Source organism: Macrobrachium rosenbergii, chromosome 47 (genome assembly GCF_040412425.1).
Source record: "Macrobrachium rosenbergii isolate ZJJX-2024 chromosome 47, ASM4041242v1, whole genome shotgun sequence".
NCBI classification, from domain to species: Eukaryota; Metazoa; Arthropoda; class Malacostraca; order Decapoda; family Palaemonidae; genus Macrobrachium; species Macrobrachium rosenbergii.
Window position 1 is genome coordinate 36,978,893 of NC_089787.1, and position 19,231 is coordinate 36,998,123.

Genomic DNA, 19,231 nt, shown 5'->3' on the forward strand with positions numbered 1-19,231 from the left:
GATTCATATAATCTTTAAATTTATTGTAAGGTAATGATATAGGAGTTTTCGGTTCATTAGCGGTTTATGGTCCTCGCTAAACACCTCCAGTGACATTGGAAATTTGTTGAAGGTTGAACTCCAATTGAAATGAGACTAAACTGAAATGACATTTCTGTGAATGACGTCACTGGACAATATTGCTTTTGCAGAGGTGAAAACTAAGGTCAAAACAAGACTCATTACTTACCTCCTCAATCAAAAAAAATGCAATTTCGTCTTGATTAAACGAGACTTCGATATTATCCAATTCTTTGACAAAGCAAATCAGAATCAGAATCGTAAATTTCGTGATGAATTCTACGTGTCTCTGGAATCCAATCATTACTCATTTTAATTTCATTATTTTTGACACGTTGGACTCACTGAAGAGATATGTGACATTGAAGATATGCTAAATTAAGTTTTTCATATTTTTGAGAAAATAAACGAAAATTTAAGTTCTAGGTTTCTCAGTATACTTTTGGGAAAAGCTAAAAGAAAAACCGGTAGAATTACGTTTTTTTAATTATCTGTTATTGGAGGAAACTGAATGAAGTGAAATATTAATCTTGTTTGTTTTCCATTAGTTTTTGAGAGATGCTCAGTTAAGAAGAATATGACTGTTCATTTTATTTATGTTTGTGTCCTTTTATGGTTGGGAGGAATTAACTGAAGACGTAACTGTTATATTAGTTTTCCACTTATTTTTGGGGGACTGTGTTAAGAAGGTTTATATCAGTATTCCTTTTTCATCTCCTCCTTTGCTTTTAGAGAGAAAGTCAATGAGGAGATGAGTATTGCACTACCTTCAAATTTCCTTTTCATCTTGATGAAGGAGGGAGGAAGTTCCCTTCGCTCCCAGTGAAATTATGGCAAAAGCGAGCAGGCGTCATCTACATGCAAATTCGTTTCGGGTCGTGATGACCTACTATCAGTATTCTAACGACTACAAATCAGACCAGGTGCATGAAATTCGGCTCCTTGTGTTTTCAGTGAGGAAGGAATTGAATATTCCATCGACGAACTGGAATAATGTTTCCTTGATGCAAGTCCTGTCTAAATATATCACTGGGCGCCTTTGTTCTGATGCTCCCAATAAATTTCTTGACAAATTACGTGAAGGTAGTATAGTCGAATTTGTTCTTGCTGTTCTTGTGGCGATGGTAATCTTGTAAACAGTAACTCGTAAATATATATCACTGTGTGCATTTGTTCTTAAATCCTCTAGATTTCTTTTATAAAATAATGTAAGAGTTTTTATTTATATACTCTGTATATTTTTAAACTGAAATATTCGATTCCCGTGATCAAATACTACGATGACTTAAAAAAGGAAGATTATAATATCTACAAATGTCAATTCGTTTACTTTCATAGTTTCTCCTTGACTTTGTGGGAAGGGATATGACTTGCCACTTTTAAGTATTTTCCACTGTGTTTAGTGGAATAAATCTCTACAGAATATTTTTTGTACTGCTAATAGAATAAAAAACATGAATAATTCAATAGATTGGTTACACCTCGGAGTTAGTTTTATTTGGAAAACCAGTTTTATTTGGAAAACCCAGAATTGGCCTTAATTTCAGATATAAAAATTTATATAATATATACATACATATCTATTTATACATATATACATATATATGATATATATATATAGAAATAATCAACACACAATCACGTGTGGAACAGACATCAATTTCTGACTCACGTCGGGATAGAAAGGACTTTCAGGTGGAAGGCAAGGGCGCTATCGATTACCATACAACTTCTTGTAGACTTGAAGAGAAATCAGTGGATTCTGAGATCCTGACGATGAGTCAGAAATTTATATATATATATATATATATATATATATATATATATATATATATATATATATATATATATATATATATATATATACTGTATATATTAGAATCTATATTTATTAGATTAAATAAGCCAGCTTTAAACCTTGATGGCGGTTCATGTTCTTTGTACATAATGTAAATATGTTTTATATTATACTGTCCTAGTTTTTTGTATTTTTTAGTTTTTTCTTTTAATCTTTCGACCTTTATTGTATTTGTGATTGTAATATTGCATATACTTTTACCAATCCATGTCTTTTGCTCATTTCAGCTGATTTTTCGAAAATGGTACCAGATTTGTACCGAAACGTCAAAAATAGAGTTAAAAATATGCTTTGGATGTTCTTCGTTCTGAAATTCATCAGTATATATATATATATAATATACAGTGTATATATATGTATATATATATATATATTTAGAGAGGAAATTTCATGATTAATTGTATTTATAATGTACAATATAATTTTCTTTTCAGTTAAGTTCCGGTGAAGAGAGTACACGTTTAATACGACAGTAGTTAAGTCTCTTTCATTCTGCAAAAACTAGAAGGCTTATTGGTGAGTTGACTGTCAAGTTCCTGCATGGTTTTATTTTACCCTTTTTTCATTAATTGAATCTCCATGTATTTTTTTTTTTTTTTGTGAAATTATTTCTGATCAAAATTTCACATGTTTTTCACGCCTACCTTTCGAAATCACATGTGCCATTTTCGATGTTAATCAATCACTGTCCATTCATGTGGAGTTATTTCATTCTTAGTGATATTAGATACGAATATTAATTATATTTAAGTTTTTCACCAACCTCTAACACGTATATAGAGATAATCGATCGAAGCTTAAACATAACAGCAGAATATGTGCATATATATACAGTATATATATATATACATATATATATATATATATATATATATATATATATATATATATATATATATATATATATATATATATATATATATATATATATATATTGTATCATTGTATTTGTTACGCCTTTTTACAGAAGTAATTTTTAGTGTCCAAGATCCTTATGAAATCTTTTTAAACTCTTGTACAGACCACATATATATATATATATATATATATATATATATATATATATATATATATATATATATATATATATATATTTTTAAATTGACTAATTTTTACTTAAAAATATAGGCGTACTTTTAAATGTGCCCTAAAGTCTTATCTTCATCGCGTTTATTAAAGCTTTGTGTTTGACTTAATTGTCCCTGTATGGAATATGGCTCCCATTTTTTGGGGTGGTTCTTCTTTTGTCTCATTCTCATTAAATTAGAAACTAAGATAGTTCCTTTGATCAGTTATCCCACTTTCACGTCACCGCTGCTAGGGAACTTCTCTCTTCCTTTTCTGCAGGTACTGTTTCAGTCACTGCTATCTAATGCTCAGGGAGTGAATTCCTCCCCATCTCAGGAGGCCCTGTCACAACGTGTATTCCCACAACTCTCAAAAATGTTCATTTCTTTCTACTGTTTATCCTCACTTTCATGACCCTTGTAATTATCACACACACATACACACACACACATAGACATATATACATATATAATGTTATTTGTATATATAAGTATATATACAGCATATATATAAATGTATATCTGTGTATATCTAATATACTGTATATATATACAGTATATTATATATATATATATATATATATATATATATATATATATATATATATATATATATATATATATATATATATATATATACATATATATAATATATATATATATATATATTTCAAAATTTTCCTTTTACTGTACTTCGCTTTCCCTCTTTTTTTTTTTTTTAGCTATGAACTCGCGTCTCTCTTTTAATAGTTCCCTGTTGACATAGTTTTCCTTCGTTTGTCTATCTGTCACTGTGCATCGGTCATTGTCTGTCTGTCTGTCTGTCCGTCAGTAGCTCTGTAGCAAATAAGCAGTAACCTGCAGCTGAAGTAAACATCAGTAAAAAACTTAATGGTGGTTCGTATTGAAATCATAATTTTATGAGTGAGGCATGTGTGCATATGTGTGTGTGCATAAATAAAAACGGTGTAAAACCTTGATTACTCGGCAATCATATATCTATTTTAACGTAAATTATAGTATGTTATTACGTACTCTGTGGTGAAGGACTAGTTTCAGTGGCGTGAGCGTAGTCAGTGTTAGTGTCATAAAAGTATAAAATATTAAAAAATCTTGTCCGGTAATTTTATAATTAAATAATGCGTGATGTCTTGGTTTCCCAGTATCTCTTCTTTATTGGGCATATTTTAACGATTACATTCGTACAGATAATTCATGCTATTTTTTCTGTGAATATTTGGAATTGTGTCTCTTTGCGTTCGTAAAGCTTTTTTTTTATATTCTTTTGATTTCTGCGTCCCTATTACTGTTAGGTCTTTCAGTTATTTTATTTGTGTCATTTTTATTTCCATGTAAACAGAATACAGTCCAAGGCTGATCTCAGAATACACTGTTTTCGAAAATTCTGTTTTATATTCCAAAGGCAGTAGTCATATTCATCTCTTTACATTTGCCAAGGGATTTCGGTGCTGACGTATTTTTGAGCAGCGAATTCCACCAGAGAAAAAAAGATCATGAATAAGCAAAAAGCTCGTGAATGGCCCGTAGTTGGAAACAGAATTCCAGATAGTACTTTTGTTTAAAATTACGAAGAGACACAGACATTAAGGAACGGTCAGGTTAAACGGACTAATTGTATTAGCAAAAAATCAGAAATATTTATCTTTATGAAATGAGGATACTACCTTACATGATATTTTTTTATCATGGTATGCAGCATTATTTATAACTGCATATATTTGTAATTTCATCATAGAAATAATTCTGATTGAGGAACGTAATTCCAATGCAGTCTTGTTTATGTTAAATTTTTAATCGAGAAAATATTCTATAAATGTTAACTATTGAAATTGTGACGTAGAATAACGTAAGATTACGATTTAAGGCATCCCCACATTTATACAATCTTTAGTAATTTCAGTTTCAAGATTTTTTAGAAGAGTAAAGCTATGGATAATATAATTACTTCGAATTCATTTGCAGTGCATTTTTCTCAACGGTATGAACCCTTGCAGCATTGCAGTGCAACCAATAACAAGTGAAAAATGCCCCTTAGTTTCTTCAGCGCAATCGAGTTTTCTGTACAGCGTATAATCAAGGCCACCGAAAATAGATCTATCTTTCTGTGGTCTCGGTATAATGCTGTATGAGCCGCGGCCCATGAAACTTTAACCATGGCCCGGTGGTGTCCTGGCATATATCGTTGCCAGAAGCACGATTATGACTAACTTTAACTTTAAATAAAATAAAAACTACTGAGGCTAGAGGACTGCAATTTGTTATGTTTAATGATTGAAGGGTGGATGATCAACATACTAATTTGCAGCCCTCTAGCCTTAGTACTTTCTAAGATCTGAGGGCGGACAGAATAAAGTGCGGACGGACAGACAAAGCTGTCACGACTGTTCTCCTTTCAGAAAACTAAAAAGCATCTCCTATCCACCTCCCTAAGAATCTACCTTCTGTTTTCTTGTTGACTTTGAAAAGAAAAGGGGGCGAACTTTCCCTTTACGTAACATAGTAGTTTAATCTCCAGCAGAACAAAGAAGATCATTTAATTTCACACCGAGTAACCAGTGTTAGGCTTATCTCCGTCTAACTTTTATTGCTTATTCCACCAGGCCTCACGAAAAGGCTTCTTTCTGGGAGATTGTTTACCAAATTAGGCCTTTGCAAGTTCTGCACTTGATGTTTTGATGGAAATCAGACAAACTCTCTCTCTCTCTCTCTCTCTCTCTCTCTCTCTCTCTCTCTCTCTCTCTCTCTCTCTCTCTCTCTCTCTCTCAGAAGTTTTTTTATTATAACTTTTTCGACTTTTGTTGGGGAGGGGCGGGGATATCACGAATTGAATTGTGTCTTGGTCATTTGTTTAGATACTTAAAAAAAAAACTGCAGTACGGATAGATGTTGATGGAGATTTCGAGGGCAATATGTCGAACAAAAGAAAAGGTATGCTAAACAATTCTTATACGCCTATGATCATGGATTAAGATCAACTTCAAAAGCTTTCACATAAAATGTGGCCTTATTTTCCGGAGATTGATATGCTCAAACCTCAGTAACCATGGTTTTTTTTTTTAAAGCTCGTATAGTCAAGTCGTATTCCTCTTTTCTTGCAGATTTATATGTCCAAGAGAAATTTCTGTATGTTTTCACTCTTCGTGAATTGAACGTCTTCTTCAATTTTCTTTTACAGGTTGATGTGCCTTGCTTCATTTAACATCTTTTTATCTTAGTTTTATTTCTTTTTCCTTTCTCCTTTTATTTATTTTTTATTCCCATTTTTTACCCATTTCTTCTCCACCTCTTCTACATATCTATAAATCTCACAGAACTATTTCGAAAACGGATTATCTCATTCAACAGCACGTTATATTTTACAACATTTTTTCTCTCCCATTATTCCTCCAATTCCCTCTCCTCTTTACGCTCCTCTGTGCTCTTTTCCTCCTCCTCTTCTTTCAAAGGTCTCTATATCGCAGAGAACGATTTCGATCATGTATTTCCTGCAGAGTAATTCGTCGAATTTACACAGACAAAATATAAGCACCGGGAAATGTCAGCTGCAAATATTGCTGCGCTGTTCCCGAGGGCTCCGATGTACCCTGCCTCAGAGTCCTCCTACCCACCCACCCACCCACCCACCCCAACACACAACCCCTAAACCCCTAACTCTGGCCCCCTCCCAACTTCGTCCTCTTCCATTGTATTTGTCGAAATCTTAATGTCGTTTTCTATTATTATTATTATTATTATTATTATTATTTATTATTATTATTATTATTATTATTATTATTTGAGTAATGCTTTTATTATACGTACCAGCTGTAGCGTAATGTGTGATAGTAACATCATTCAAAGGGTGTTTGAGAGAGAGAGAGAGAGAGAGAGAGAGAGAGAGAGAGAGAGAGAGAGAGAGAGAGATAGTCAGTTTTTTGGCAAAATAGAGACATTTTTAAGACCACATTAGTCCTGAGTAACGGAGCATCTACATATTTTAGTATTAAAATTGCGCTTATAACCTACGAGTTTGGCCTCATATCCTTATCTGAAGCAGTCATTACATACTTTTCTCTGTTAAATCCTTTACTGTTAGGTTGACATTAGTGTACACATGTAAATAGACGCACATACGCAAACATGCCTTCCAAGATACACACGTGTACACACCTACACGCAAAAAAATAATGTGTAAATATACACAGCTTCCCATGGAGGTATTTCCATTGTCTCTATTTACGCTTACACGTTTAAAAAAACTGTTACAAAATGTATCTGCACAAACGCATCAAAATCGCTTACGTTTTCGTTTAAAGATGCAGAGAAAAGCGCCAACATTTTTCAGTTTTTTCTTTTTTTTTTATCAAAGCATACATACACGCTCCAACATTATTTACGCGTTTGTATAAATATATGTTTATTTCTTTAATTTTTTTGTGAGAATTTATTCATTAACGTAATTTTTTGTGTAGATTTATTCATTAACTTAACGTTTTGTTTATTTTTATTTATTAACGCGATGTTTAGTTTTGTTTATTAACGCGATTTTTTTATATAATTTTTTATTAGCGTAAAATTTTTATATAGATTTGTCCATTAAAGAAAGTTTTTTGTGTAAATGTTTTCAATAACGTAAAGATTTTAGTATAGATTTACTCATTAACGTAAGTATTTTATTTAGATTTATTCATTAATGTAAGTTTTTTATTTAGAATTTATTCATTAACATAAGATTTTGTATACAGTATTATTCATTAACGTAAGTTTTGTGTAAATAGATATTCATTAACGTAAGTTTTTTCGTTTTTCTTTTAAATAACTCAACGTCCCAACGTTTTACTCTGGTCTTTATCAAAGCAGAGTATAATACACGTGTCACTAATCTTATACAGTTTTTTATAATAAATTATAAGTTTACAGACTTAACTTGACCATAAAATAATCAAACACATTACTCAGTTTTCGGACTACCAAAAAACATACATACAAGATAGAAGAAATCACTGTATTTTCAGGTAGTTTATTTTTTTTTTTTTATAAAAGAATACGATAGTGTCGTGTGACGGCGCCCGCGGCCTTTCCCGAACGCAGTTCCATCATTCAATTTAGTCTTTATAGTCTATAAAATTGTAAGCAACCACTTCGATGGAAAATTGAGAGAAAGATGCGTGATTTCACGAACAAACATCGCCCGGCCATGACACAAGAAAGAGCGGGAGATGCCGTCGCAAAAACACACTTTCTCGCTAACGAGGCCATTCGTTCGGTTTTACTTGTTTGCGCGGGCGTACACAGACACACGTATACACGTGTGCACACACATACATACATATATATGTATATGTATGTGTGTGTGTATGTGTAAGTATGAATGCAATAGATTATATATGTATATATATATTCTCTATTTGCTCTTTTTCCCTGTGTCATATGTGGTCCAGAGGGGAATAGAATGAAAATGAAAGGGAATATTTCCGTGAGAGTGAATCTGTTCCTTGGGTTTGAAGAGTAACAAAGGGTGGTTGTGCTAGGTTGGTTGATATGGAGTTCCTAAAATACAAATGTATCGGGAAAAATGAGATATATTGTGGGAAATTCGTGGTTTTCAGAAAAGAAAATTTATAAGCATAACTGTGAAAGAAAAAAATAGTAAATTAAAAGAGCTTGCTAGGTTATATGTTAATAAAGATTACTGGAAGAGCAACTTGATGGGTATAATTTTGAGAGCAGTGGCTGGAGGTATATCTGGTCATTGTTTGGTTGGAGTAAAAGCTAAGCTAGACGTAAGTTTAGTTTGACGAGAAATTAGTGAAAATTTGTCTGTAAAGGAAATTACGATAGATGAGTTTAATCAGAAGGCAGATACAGAAGCTTAAAATTAAAATGATATATATATATATATATATATATATATATATATATATATATATATATATATATATATATATATATATATATATATATATATATATATATATATATACACATATATATATATGCATATATTATAAGCATTAAGCTACAAACGTCCTTTAATATCCAATTTGCTTTACCTCGGAAATAATATATTTTCATATATGTTACCGAAGGGGAATTTTTTAGTTGATAATAGGTTCGTCGTCCCGTGGGCTCGAACCAACGAAAGACAAGAACTCAGGACTACAGTGACGCCTTTACCCAAACGCCCAACAAGTCATATATATATATATATATATATTATATATATACATATATATATATATGTATATATATAAATAATTTGTATATATATACCAGGTAGGTATAATCCTACACTAATTCTCCTCCTTTATTGTATCTTGCCCTGGCATGAGTTTTCTCCCTCTCACGGGTATTTAATCATTAAACATACGAATGAGTCGTTATGAAGCCAAAGACGCGAAGACTATTTTGCGTATGTGTCAAGCGAAGAACGAAAGGAAAAGGAAAGTATTAACGTATCACAAAGAGCCTACACCGCACCACGCATCTGACAGTGGCTCCGGTCCCCCCCCCCAACTCCCCGACCCTCCTCGCCCTCTAAAAAACACGAATAACATCAGGGGAACTGTGTATTGGAAATACGACAGCTGCGAGACAAAGATGCCTCGATAATCAAAAATATTTACGGTGTCTGACGTAGCCTGTCATAGTAGAGAGAGAGAGAGAGAGAGAGAGAGAGAGAAAGCTTGGAAGAGGAGAGAGGAATAAATATATCTACTTGGAGAGAGAAAACATTTATAGAGAGAGAGATAGAGAGATATATATAGAGATATAGAGATATATTGGAGAGAGGAATAAATATATCTATATATGTGTGAGAGAGAGAGTCTGTGTTTGTGTATATATACTGTAAAGAGAAATAAATATATCTACTGAGAGAGAGAGAGAGAGAGAGAGAGAGAGAGAGAGAGAGAGAACTTGCAAGTTGGAGAGAGAAAAAACATTTATATAATGTATATATATATATATATGTGTGTGTCTGTGTTTGTGTATATATACTGTAAAGAGAGAGAGAGAGAGAGAGAGAGAGAGAGAGAGAGAGAGAGAGGAGGGAACGGGGGACTGTCTAAAACTGGATAGATTAATATTAGATGGAAAGGGACAGAGATTGACAGGACCGAAAAAGACTCAAAGCAACAGAGACAATATGTAGAGGAAGGTGTCAACCTCTGTGCAGCTACAGAACGGCAAAGCCAGAAGTGATCATCTAAAACCCTTCGCTAAAAATTTACTCCAGAGCGAATATAATATGTGACTCTTTTCATTAATTCGATGACAACGTTTGAGTAAGTTCAATCAGATGGTGAAGGTACGCGTAAGTTTTCAATCTAATGTATCATTATAATGTTATGTTCTTATTGCCAGGGACAACGATCAGTTAGGATTGATTAAGAGTATTATATATCTAGACGCACTAAGGAGTACTATATATTTAGACACACTAAGGAGTATTATATATTTAGACACACTAAGGAGTATATTTAGACGCACTAAGGAGTGTTATATATTTAGACACACTAAGGAGTATTATGTATTTAGACATACTAAGGGAATTTAATTATTATTTTCATCCTGTGTTCAAGATATAAGCAAGTTTAGTAGCCACTGACTTGTACTGTAAGTATATCAAATATTCTCTCTCTCTCTCTCTCTCTCTCTCTCTCTCTCTCTCTCTCTCTCTCTCTCTCTCTCTCTCCAAATTCTTCTTCTCTAAAATAGAAACCTTTCCTTTTCAGTTTCTCTTCCTCCCAATTTTCTTCTTTGAAGATAATCAAAGCAACGGAAAGCAAACCAATTTGTCAAATACGCAAAGCAAATGTGACTGTATGAAGATTAGATGTCAAAAATAGCCTAATAGCAAAACCTTCGCTTTCACAATAATCCAGCCCATTTACCTGCGACTGCGTACGAGGTCCCTGAATTAGGAAAACATGCTTTATCAATCACTCGTCCTGTTTCAGATTTTCCACATCAAGCTGCAGAATTTCATAAATTCTTCTTCATTGTGTTGCTCCCAACATCTCATAAATATTGCTTGAATTACTGATAATTTCATACTGAAGTTGCTTCGTCACAAATTCCATAAACTATTGCTAAATTCAATCGTTTTGTTCACGGCGAGACAGCGAATAATCACATTGAGTAACTTGGGAGTTAGCTGTATTTCATATTGCATAATGAAAAGGATAAAACCATCGTCTTATGTACATATATATTACACACATATATACATATATATATATATATATATATATATATATATATATATATATATATATATATATACAGTATATATATATATATATATTATGCATATATATATAAATATATTGAAATATATATATGAATATATATATCATATATATTGAAATATATATGAATATGCATGCATGTATGTATATATTTATGTATGTATATATGTATGTGTATGTATATATAATATATATATATATATATTTATATATATATATATATATATATATATATATATATATATATATATAAATATGAATTTTTGCCACTTATAGACAAGTGGCTTTTTTAATTAAGCCACAAATATCGTTTAATATCGAATTCACCAAGTCCTACGGATATCAAGGTAGCCATTTAGTCAAAGCCGACTGTTTATCGTTGCTTCTACACTAAAGACCAAATCTGAATCCTGCCTGGGACAGAAGCCTTTATCAGTTACAGTTCTCTTCGTATGTAAGTTACTCCCAAGGTACAATGAATTCGTTATTAAACTATACTTGTGGATTAATATATACAGTATATCTACAAGTCGGCATGCTATTGTGTGGGAATATATGGGTAAACAGATTTCTGTAATACATAAATTTTCATATATTCATGCGACGTATTTGAAATCAACTAAGGTAAGACAAAAATTATATGCCAGGTTTATCAGACTTTGTCACCGACACGTAACCGGAGCAGATAGACAATCCATCCATTCACCTTAATTTAATTCTTTAAACATTACCATAAAAGCTAAACAAGAACGCCAGCAGGAAATAGCCCTACGGGAAGACGTGAGTCACGCAGCTTTAAGCGCTTTTTAAGCCACATATTCAGGGCGCAGCATTTAGCGGTTATTGAGTAGTCGCTTCATTAGATAGGATTGCTCGCAAAAAAAAAAAAAAAAAAGCGTTTCATCAGTGTTTAACACCTGGGCCACGAGATCCATTAGTTGAGCATGAAGATTGAAGAGAAAAAGCAAATTATTATTATTATTATTATTATTATTATTATTATTATTATTATTATTATTATTATTATTATTATTATTATTATTTTTACACAGGTGATATAAAGTTGGTGATGACATAGATGGTAGTTGTGAAACGACCGAAAAAATAGATACTAGTAAATGATAAATTAACAATAGCAGTGCAATAAAATTTGTTAATACACAAGAACATCAATAATGGTAATAACATGATAAAAGATAAGAACAATAATAATACTTTTATTCTGAGACTAAGTCAAAAGATTTTAGTTGGAAACTTTCACCAAACGAGACACGTCAGGCCTGAACCTGCTGTCATTCATTTATCCTTCCCAGTCATAAAAGGGGGCTAAAATACATATTTCCCATTACGGACCACTAAAGAGAGAGAGAGCGGCGCCCTGAGTCAAAGTTGATATCCCCCTTTTGGGCAATATAACTTCGAGATATATACGTCTTCTTTGCCTTCCCCGAGTACCCCCAGTTGCCTGACATCCACCCTTCCTTCCTTCCTCCTTTACCCTCCTCCTCCTCCTCCTCCTCCTCCTCCTCCTCCTCCTCCCCGTCCTCATCCTCCTCCTCCTCCTCCTCCTCCCCTCTTCTTCTTCTTCTTCTTCTTCTTCTTCTTCTTCTTCTTCTTCTCCTCCTCCTCCTCCTCCTCTTCTTTCTTCTCCTCCTTTTCTTCCCCCTCCTCCTCCTACTCCTCCTCCTGCATCACTCCCGGGAGTGCTTGATCCTGCGGGAGAAGTTTTGGTCAAACGACAAGTCAAGAAGCATTCGTTTAATGGACACGACGTCTCGCATTTATCCCTTATTTTCCTGATTTTTCTATTTTATCTTTATATTTCAGGATTTCAATTTGTCATGATTTGAGGAAAATGCTTTGGCCAAAGCTTTTTCCTTGGCAATAGCTGACTGAAAATACTGGTAGGGTGCTTTTTTTTTTACCCATAAGAGATATTTAGCCATAAATACATACATTGGTTTCATGGATTTTGCTTACTTCAACATAAGTGTATCTGCATGAAATGTCTTTTTGTCATTAAGCTTTGCGTAACCAGTTAGATACGTTTTGTCCGGACAATTTTCATTATCTAGCCATTAATAATCTGGCACAGTTATAAATGATCACAAAGCCATACTGTGTTTAATACATGAAAAAGGTGAAACCGAAATAAATTTAGTCAAAAGGGAATGTTGACTTATCCATTTTTCTACCTATAAGAGACATCACCGATTTTTTAAAACCTTCTCCCTTCTCTGCATCTTTTCCCACTTCTATGTAGAGTCGATGTTTCTGACAACTTTCCTCCACCTGGTTCGATCAAACACATCGTCCTCTGACAACTGTTTGTCACTTAGGTCTTCTTTAACTGCATCCTTCGCTTCTTTGGTCTTCCTCTCTTTCTCTCTTCCACCAGGCACCTCCATCTGCATCACTCTCCTCCCTGCATATGTCTCATCCCTTCTCACCACATGGCCATACCACTGCAGTCTTCTTTTCTGGGCCTTCTTTGATAGTTCTACGACTTTAGTAGTTCCTCTTATTCTTTCATTTTTGATCCGATTTTTGAAAATATATCAGTGATATTCTTTTCAGGCAAAATGTTTTTCATGTTAAAAAAGACAGAATGAAAACATTTGCAGATTGAGGAAATGAATGAATGAGCTGAATTCCCAGCTGCGTGTATCGAGAAAATAAATCTAGCGTGGGAGGCTTAGCCAAGCTAAAGAGAAATTAGCAATGCTAATTTAGACAACTTTTGCAACAGTGCACATGTAACACAAAAACTTATTGCATGTTTTGTTTTGAGCCTTGTTCTCTGAGCATGTATGTATCTTGACCTTAGCAATTCTCTGATGAAATCTTAATTACATACTTAAAATCAAATAACACGTGTGTATGGTAGTAGTATGTTTTTCATATGAAAGTTTATATTGGGAATGGGTATGTAGGATTTTCCAGAACGAAAGAAAGGCAGCCTATTACTATATTCCTAGGAAATGCTTTTCTTCGGTTAATACTCTTCATGTTTTATTATTATTATTATTATTATTATTATTATTATTATTATTATTATTATTATTATTATTATTATTTATTATTATTATTATTTGTTGTTGTTGTTGTTGTTGTTGGTGGTTGGTGGTTGATGGGAAGAAGACCATCTTGTAAGTCTTATTGAATATTACTACTGCATCAACCATTTTAATATTATGTAGGCTGTTTTCTATATAGCATATAATACATTTTTTTCTTAAGGAAGGCAGTAAAATAAAGCTACTAGAATATATTCTACTAAATACAAAATCCAGTTTTCTCAAAGATACTTTGTATCTTCGTTGGACACAATACAATGATTAAAACGGTCAAGATGGGCACACGATATAGTGTTGTCCCCAGTCTGGGGAGTTTAGCGTCAGGCAGCTGACTTGTCAACTCTTCTTATCCGTGGCAATAATTGGTCAGCCTTTCACACCAAAAGTTTTCGTCAACAACAGATGCTATAATAAAGACATGAACAGGACAGTCAGGTCCCTGAATGCAAGTGGTATGAGAGACAACCCTTCAAACTCCTGATCGTGATTACAGCATCAAGCTCCTCTGGCAAGGATTTAAGCACAAGAAGAGGCCCCCGAAGAGTTTGCGTCGAGGAGAACGCCGCTTCTGTTAACCCCACCGATGGGCAAGTCTTATCACATATTACTGGAATGAGAGCGCTGCCAGCCTCCTTCTGTAACCCAGTTCCCCCTGTAGGTGTTGGAATGACGAGTAATGTTAAAAGTTTCATTGCCCTGAAGAGGTATGCCCTTACTCTTCTTATCTTTGCAGATGTCCCTTGTGCTACCCACAGGAAGAAACCATTCATGGATATTACCGCCAAACCCACAGCAGCTCCTGGGAAGGCAGATGCTAATAGGTGCTATGAAAATAATCCAAATGGCACCTGAACAATATCCAAAGTGATTCACTAAAGTGCTGCTCATTCTGTAGCAACGCCCTTCCCTCGGCAGCACTTGAGAACACTTTATCCTTCCCACAACTTTACAGAGGAGGCTCTGCAATGAAGCAGCACGAGAGAAACTCCCAGCATGGGCCTTTCCCTTGCCACTTACAGGACTCCTGAACAGCAAATTAACAGGTGGGACCAGCCCCATCCAGGGTAGACCAGTCAACGCCGTGGATATGACCAGACAGTAATCTCCTCAAACATGACTGGTAGTATATGATGCATACATCTCGTAATTTTCAGTCCCTGTAGTTTTCTCATTGAACATGCAAAGTTGTCTCAGCCAAGCACTTTCGGATTCTGTACTCGATGGAAATAACTTTTGTTGGTGTCCTTTGGAGCTTTACTCTACCAGTTCCATCTGAAAGGATAGTCATGGTTGCTGATGTAGCAGTAATTTCCAGTAAGATTTACAACCATTAAAAGACATAATATCAACGTTATTATTATTTTATGAGAAAAAGACCCATTTAGTGGAATCTGTGTTTTTGTTTTGTTCTTGTTAGATACGCATTTTACATAAGACTGTACACAATACTGCTCTTAGCTTGCGAGACCCCCTGCTGTCATCTTCAGCGCCCTTATGATACGATTTGTCATCCACAGTCCATTGTATTCATCGGCGGGGTCCCCACTAATCCTTTGCCTTCTTTCTGTCTGAGACTTTATGTAATCCTTCTCTTGTGGTCCTTAAGCTAAGCTACGTGGTTTGATCTTTTGGTCAGGTCTAATAGACTGACTGTTTTAGAATCAATTTGTTGTTAATGTTACTTAGGGGTGCGACCTTTCTCACGGGGGGCGGGTGCCACTGGGAGACACCTGAGTTTGCGTAAAAGGAACACTTTAAGAGAAGGAAAGAAACAAGAAAGAAATAATGTACTAACTGTCTTTGTTGGTATAAAAATCATAGGACGAACTTCGAAGATGAAAAATTTATATACAAAAGTAGTAACACAAAAACAAAGCACTTATTGAAGGGGCATTTGTAAGCTCTGTGTCCACAATAGCGGGAAAAAGGCGTTCATTATTATAAACCTTGTAAATAAAGTATTCTTGAATTTAGCCTCTGTTTAAAGCATATGTTTACAGCGTTCTTTCTCAACAGAAAGATGATGAACAGTGTTTGTAAATGCAGGCAGGCGTGTGCAAAAAAAAAAAAATCAAATGACATCATCTCCCCAGAAAAAAAAATCTGAGAAAAGCTACTCACGTGACTGGTTTTTTGCATGCTGATTAATGGAGCCAAGCTAAAGGCCATTAAAACACTGTAATGGAAGTTATAGTTTTAAAAATGACCCTCGGCCAAAGAGATAACTGCAAGTGGTCTCTGAGTCATTAATATTTCCATTTAGTTCTTATCGTTATTGGGTCGCGTTCAGTAATGTATTTCTACTAACCATAATTATCTCATGGATTAAAGAACCAACGTGGGATTATATGGGCATGTTTACTCACATCGAAGTATATGTGATATAGGTGGAGAGTATCGTTCTCATGCCACTTCGGAAACACTGTTCCCAATGTTCTTATCATGACCGAGTTCGTTTCAGTCAAAATGGCTTCGAAGCATCGCATAGTAAAGAAATTGGGATTAGCAGAATTACATTTTTGTTTATTCATCTTGAAAATCTCATCCAAAGTGCATGATAGTGATAGGTAAATAACTGTTCATCCAGGCAAAGATCAGAATTTGCCAGTTTCCCAGTGCGAGGATGCATGTTATATCCTGAATCATTTAAGTTATTGAAGTGGGGCTTATCTAAATGTTATGACTGTATTATGCAGTCGTTGGGTTAGCCCTGGTTAAGTCTGTGTTGGTTTTGTGCTTGATAAGTCGAGATTTCAAATTTTGTTGGAAACTCACTCTGTTAATCCTTGGCGCAGGTTTGCCTATCATCTATAATAATAAAATCCGAGTCGGTCTTTCTTGGGGTAGGTAGGGGATCAGGAGGGTAGGGGAGGCACGATACATCCACCCTCTTCCTGCAAACCTGTTTGTCCGACCCAGGTGGGGCGGGGTAGGTAGGGGAGACACGATACATCCACCCTCCTCCTGCAAACCTGTTTGTCCGCCCCGGATGGGGCCAGGGTAGGTAGGGGAGACATGCCGGGCAGTGCTGGGTTCCAGCGCAGCGTAGCGCGCGCCATCAAGCTCGTGCCTAAATATAATTCAAACCTGTTTTCTCAAATTTTGTATGGCTATGAACATATACACATGGCACAAGTGGGACTAGTTTTCCGCCCCTCTTTACAATAATCTTCTTAATTCTTGGAATATATGAAACTTTTGACTTTTGATTATATATACAGTATATATATATGTGTGTGTGTGTCTGTCTGTCTCTGTCTGTCTGTCTGTCGGTCTGTGTGTGCGTGTGTATGTGTGAAATTTCAAATACATTTTCTTTTTTGCTTCTGTATTTCACAGAAAAGTGTTTAGCACGCATTGCTTTCACTTGTAAAATTACAAAATCTCCAACCATAATAGCAATGCACATACTACAAAGTAAATATACATATATAAAAGGAAATGACACATCCCTGTAATATTCACTAATCATTTGCAGAGGGTGATGAACGTGATACCAAAGTTCAACCATCACAAAAAAGAATCTTCTGTCTCTCATGGTACATTATGAAAATTAGACTCCAAATTCATAGATCATAAGATGTAAATGAGATATTGAAGATCATGTGACGACAGCCTGAATTTTCACAAACCTTGGATAGTCCTTGTAGTTTTTTCCACTGAAGTATTTTTGCAGTACATTCCGTTTTTAATTTTCAGAAAAGAAAACTATTGTGCCGGCTTTGTCCGTCCGCACTTTTTTCTGTCCGCACTTTTTCTGTCCGCCCTCAGATCTTAAAAACTACTGCGGCTAGAGGGCTGCAAATTGGTATGTTGGTCATCCAGCCTCCAATCATTAAATATACCAAATAGCAGCCCTCTAGCCTCAGTAGTTTTTATTTTAAAGGTTAAAGTTAGCCATAATTGTGCATCTGGCTACGATATAGGCCAGGCCACCACCGGGTCGTGGTTAAAGTTTCATGGGCCGCAGCTCATGCAGCATTATGCCGAGATCACCGAAAGCTAGATCTTTTTTCGGTGGCCTTAATTATACGGTGTAGAGAAAACTCGATTTTTTCCTCTTTTTTTTTGTCCATAAATGGTAACCCTGTAAGGAAACCAAAATTATTTTACAACCTTCCCGATTCCGTTTTCCTCACTTCCTCTGAATTGGTAAGAAGGAAAGATAAAGGTTGGACAAATAATTATAAAACTACAAACGATAGGCAGAGCAGTAACAGTAATAAAACTGACCATTTTAGGATGTAATCTCACAGTTGAAATGAATTACATCATATTCATCAATAGAGGAAGAGAAAGTCAAATGTCTCCTTCAGCCCAGTGACTACAGCTGTAGTCTATCAGTTTCTTGCTCACCTCAGAATGGGAGGAAAAGAAGACCCTTTTATTTGCGCGCTCACCATTAGTAGTAATGGTCGATAGAACCAGTACATTAGCAAGATCTGATATGTATTTGCATTAATGCTGCAGACTAGTAAAAATAGATTGATTGATATGTTAATTTCACTCGCATGCATTCGAAATACAACTGTAAGTTCAAACAGTCTCTTTATACCAGACCTTTCACATTAGCGGCAGTCTACTGAATGCATCATATAATTATGCCAAATTATAAAACTCGTTCATCAAAAACAATTATTTAAGATATATTTTACATTCAGATTTAAGATATATTTTACATTCAGATTACTGTGAATAACTATCGAGGGTTTCTCTTCATGAACATATTTGCTGAGAATTGGGAAGTAAGTGCATTAACACTTATGTTATGAAATGGTCAAGATATAGGATCTCAGAAGAACAAAAATCACTCAATGACATTAGTGAAAGAGAAATTAATATTAGGATGATGGAAAATTAACAAAAGAGGCAAAAAGATAAAAACAAGTAAAAATTGCTCCTAAGTTTCTTCGGCGC

At 34.5% G+C, this 19,231-nt stretch overlaps 1 long non-coding RNA gene across 2 annotated transcripts in view; it reads left to right on the top strand.

Annotated features, from left to right (window-relative positions):
- Positions 1 to 19,231, top strand: part of LOC136830763 (uncharacterized) — an 870,103-nt gene that overhangs the window by 783,639 nt on the left and 67,233 nt on the right. For both annotated transcript variants that reach the window (XR_010850738.1, XR_010850739.1), the window contains one exon: positions 2,353 to 2,434. This is a non-coding gene — a long non-coding RNA (uncharacterized lncRNA). The remainder of the gene's footprint in view (positions 1 to 2,352; positions 2,435 to 19,231) is intronic.